At 46.9% G+C, this 4,778-nt stretch overlaps 1 long non-coding RNA gene across 1 annotated transcript; it reads right to left on the bottom strand.

The window, feature by feature from the left end:
- Positions 1–617: 617 nt before the first annotated feature.
- On the bottom strand, positions 618–1,825 carry LOC143306165 (uncharacterized). Its single transcript, XR_013063627.1, has 3 exons — positions 1,547–1,825; positions 1,007–1,082; positions 618–876 (listed from the first exon to the last, which is right to left on the bottom strand). It is a non-coding gene; the product is annotated as an uncharacterized LOC143306165 (long non-coding RNA).
- Between the last annotated feature and the right edge of the window lie 2,953 nt (positions 1,826–4,778).

The raw sequence follows: 4,778 nt of genomic DNA on the forward strand, positions 1-4,778 counted from the left end.
AAATCATACCATTCAACTTTTACATCAATAGCTTTTTCCTATCTCTTACCAAATTTAAGATATAACTCGTCCCAATTGCGTGACGCTCGTATTTCCAGAAACCTATAGTAACTTTGTTTTTCGAAACTAATAAAAAATACAAAGGAGTGTTAGTCAATATTCTGAGTGAATGCAAATAATTTAAATAAATAAATATCTCATATACAACTTATGTAAACGTTTGCAGAATTATTGCAAGGAGGAGGTATATTCTTCTCTTGTTATACCTCCTGTTAGAACGAGGTTTGTTATAGGACGCTGTGAAAAATTCAGGCGGGCGTCAGTCAAAACTTAGCGAAAAGGGACGATCTCAACATTCAGAATGAGAGAAGGACAGCATGACTGTAGTGCGCCTCACTCAGCGTTCGCGCGTTGTTGCCTTTTTCGCTTGCCATCGCTGACACAGTAAAGTGACGTAACCAAACTAACGCCTGATTTTGACTACGATTCCAAATCGGCAGCCTTCTTAGTTAGACGCCACCTTATGGCCCGAACACTATCGGTTCGGTCCCGGTCCGGTCTCGGTCTGGTAAAATCTTGCCGTACGACTAGATCCACACTATATCGGTTCGGTCCCGGTCCGGTCTCCGTTCGGTAAAATCTTACAGTACCCATACTGCTATGCCACTTTCGAGCCGCTCTCGATCTGATAGTCAATTATAAAAAGTCTTTTTCGATTGTACTTTTGGCATTAGTAGATGCAAATTATAAATTTACTGCTGTAGATACAGGTCCATATGGAAAAAAAAAATATATATATATATATGTCAATAATAATATACAATAACATACAATTGAAAATCACGTTCTCCACTCCCCTGGTGCAGTCAAGTTTAACTATAAGAACAAAATTATATAATATTATACATACACTTCAGAGGTAAGAAGTATTATTATGTATACTTAGTGTATTAATACCATGTTAATGGTTTTATGCATATATTGTATATGTAAACTGAATACTTACAATCTTCCTCTTTTTCTTCTTTTCATTTGCATCCAGGTGTCTTGTTGCTCTATTTTAATAGAGATAGTCTCTGACACTGTAATTGTTGCGCGCAGAGAATAAATTTTTTCTCTGGGCAAAATACCGGTAATTTTAGTAAGGAAGGAAGGAGTTTTAATAAAGTTTTAGAAACACTTTTAATGTAAGTAATATAATTTAATAAAGAAAAGGAATGTTTAGTCACTTTATACTATGGTGCGTTTAATTAGTAAAGGCGAACTGAGTTTTACTGGGTACTTTCAGTCGAAGTACCGTGCGAATTAGTTGCGTGATCAAAATTGTCGTTACACTTGTTTTCGTCGTGAAGAGCGAAAGAGTAGGCCGATCGTCGCCGCGTCGCGGTTTTTATAATCGTAAGTACGATGACAACGCCGAGGTGTTTTCGGCGTCTGGCATAACTTTGCCTATTTTAAATTGGCGCGCTTAGTCCCGAACAGTAATAAATATTTTCGTTAACAATTATTTACATATGCTATAAAAAGTATACATCAGAGTAATTACCAAGTAAGTTCAGTGTTGGAACTGCTGATGTTAATCTTTTCCTCATGAAGTATTTTTCTTAAAGTAACTACTACAGATCACCCGGAATTTCAGTTTTCAGGTGAAAGCACTGACTTTGGATTGTCACACACTTCCACCCACTGTGCCATCCTCTTCTTATCCTTCCTCTCTTAGGAGAAGGAGAACATCCTGCTGTTTTCGTTAATGCACCCTCTGATGATGCACATTTTCTTCCTCTTTCCTTAAAGATACATTTTAATAATTAAAATTAAATATATTACTAAAATAGCAATGTATACAGTTATGTTTTCAGTAATAATTTTAAAAAATTCTGTACTTACTTAATTTCTATCTTCTCCTCCTGTTACTGCATCTCATCAGCAGAAGTTATTGAAAAACCTAAACACTTAGAAAAAACTTTAAAAAATATCTTTTTCAATAATAATAATAGTCATAATAATAGTAATAATAAATTAATTATAATAATGGAATTCACGAACCTGGAAATTCAGTCACCTACGCTGCCACCATCACACCATGTGCGCCATATTTCGGAATTTGAGTCTCAAGTACCCCAGCGGCAAACACGCGGCTCGCGAGAGAGTCTTGCGGTGTTATACACGTGGGTGCTGAGTATGCGTGGAGAAGGGTTGAGACACGAAAAACGAAACAGAAATGATTATTATACGTGAACACAGAACTTTATTAAGGAAAATGTATAAACTAAAAATAAATGATAAAGAAAATGTACGAAGAGCTCGGCGTAGCGATGGTAGGCACAACGACTAGTCGCGAGGTAGCGTAGACACAAGAGTAAGTGAAAATCGTAGAAAGCGGAAAAGCGCGCGTTCGTAGGGGGTGTGAACCAGTGCCTACGTGAAAGCGTTAGAAAGTCGCACGCGGTAAAAGCGTCTGCTTTCGATCATGGTGCTGCCGCCTGCCGGACGGCAGAGCAGGCTCCATGGAATGTGGCGTCTCCGAAGAGGGTGCCACAGGGACTCCCCCCCTAGTGCCTGACTGGAGAGGAGGGCACGATGAAGAAGAGCCCTGAGGTTGCTTCAGAGGAGACCGGAAGGTCACGGATGGTCGAAGTCCTGGGCGAGGCGACTGGACCGGCTGGCTTGGCGGCTCGTCGATGGCGACAAAGGCCGGCTTTAAACTGTCCACGGAGATTGTGCGGGCCTCGCCGTTAACGTCGATGACGTATCTCTTGGCGTCGAAGCGCTGGAGGACACGGTGTGGTCCGGTGTAGGGCGGCGTCAGCGGCGGCTTGACGGCGTCAACCCTCCGGAAGACGTGCGTGCAGGAGGCCAAGTCCTTATGTACAAAGTGCTTAGCCTGAGAATGGTGCGAAGTTGGCAGCGGCTTTAAGAGGCGGAAATGATCCCTCAAATTGTGGAGAAATGAGTGCGGATCCACAGGGCGATCCTGCGTGACGAAGAAATCTCCTGGAATGCGGAGAGTTGTCCCAAGCAAGAGCTCTGCAGGAGAGGCTCGAAGGTCCTCCTTGTACGCAGTCCTCAGACCGAGAAGGACAGATGGAAGAAGGTGAGTCCAGGGGACCTCAGGATGGCACATCAAGGAGGCCTTGAGTGTCCGGTGCCATCTTTCCAGGATACCATTTGACTGCGGATGGTACGGGGTTATGCGGATCTTACCTGCCCCGACAAGACGAGCGAAAGCTGTAAAGAGCGACGACTCGAATTGTAGCCCCTGGTCCGTCGTGATGGTCAGCGGAGTGCCGAAGAACGCGATCCAGCTGCCGAAGAAGGCGGAAGCCACCGTCTCTGCCTGGATGTCTTTGAGAGGCACCGCATGAGGCCACCTGGAGAAGCGGTCGATCATCGAAAGACAATAGCGGTGGCCGTCCACAAGAGAAAGAACGATTAGGTCCAAATGGACGTGGTTAAACCGTTGATCCGGGACGTCGATGGTGGCTGGTGAGACTCGCGCGTGGCGATGAATTTTCGCCCGTTGGCAGGCGAGGCACTCACGTGCCCAGTTCAAAGCGTCTGCTCGGATGCCTGACCAGACGAATTTCTCCCTAAGGCGCAGAGAGGTGGCACGGCCGCTTGGATGGGCGGACGAATGCACCACGTCGAAGGCTCTGCGTCTCAGCTCCAGCGGAATGTAAGGCCGAATGTAACTCCGGAAGGAGGAGGTGCTGCAAAAAATGCGATAGCCGTCGACGACCATCGGCTGGAGGCTCAAGGAAGAGGCCGCGAGTTCCTGGTTATCGGCGACGTTCTCTCGCTCTTGTGACTCGCAGATCACCGCATGAGACAAGGCCGTGGGCATCTCGATGGTCTCTACCCGGGAGAGCGCATCAGCAACGGCGTTGTTGTTGCGGTCTATGTGAGTGAAGTTGAGGCAGAACTGGCTTATGAAGTCCAGCTGCCTGAGTTGGCGCGGTGAAGCCTTGTCCGGCCGTTGTTCCAAGGCCCTGACGAGCGGCTTATGGTCTGTGCGGACCACGAACTCTCGACCCTCGAGGAGGTGCTCAAAGCGTTTGAGCGCTGCATATACACCCAGCAGTTCACGGTCATAAGGACTGTCTTTGGCTTCTGCGGGTGAGAGTTTGCGCAAGAAGAAATCCAGCGGGCGCCAAACGTCATCCTCCAACTGGTCCAGGTGCGCCCCGAGAACCGTCTGTGGTAAGGCGTAAGGGAGCCTTCGCAGAGAGGAAGCTCATCTGCACCGTCGCAGCGAGGCTCCGCTTGCAGCGCTCGAAGGCGTCCGAGAGCTCAGGCGTCCAGTTGATGGCTCGCCTGTCCTTTTTCTTATTGGAGCCGCGAAGGAGATCCGTAAAGGGCGCTTGCAACGCCGCCGCGCTAGGAATCAGGGCCCGGTAATAATTTATTATGCCGGTCAGTTATTGTTGGAGGCCTTTTGTATTGCAGGACAGCAGAGATCCTGTCCGGAGGTGGCTTGAACCCGTCCGGGGAGACCTGATAACCGAGGAAGGTAACTTCCTGGCATGCGAACCTGCACTTAGAAAAATTAACTGACAACTTGGCCTGAAAGAGGACCTCAAAGACCGCTTGAAGATGCTGGAGGTGTTCATCCAGGCTACTGGAGGCGATGAGGAGGTCGTCTATATAGACCTTTACAAAAGGCAAGTTCCTGAAGAGGCCATTCATGTGGCGTTGAAAAGTCTGAGTAGCATTCCGCAAGCCCAGCGGCATACCGAGAAACTCGAACAACCCAAATAGGGTGGTTACCGCTGTCTTGG

The sequence above is a fragment of the Osmia lignaria genome, chromosome 16 (genome assembly GCF_051020975.1).
Source record: "Osmia lignaria lignaria isolate PbOS001 chromosome 16, iyOsmLign1, whole genome shotgun sequence".
NCBI lineage: Eukaryota > Metazoa > Arthropoda > Insecta > Hymenoptera > Megachilidae > Osmia > Osmia lignaria.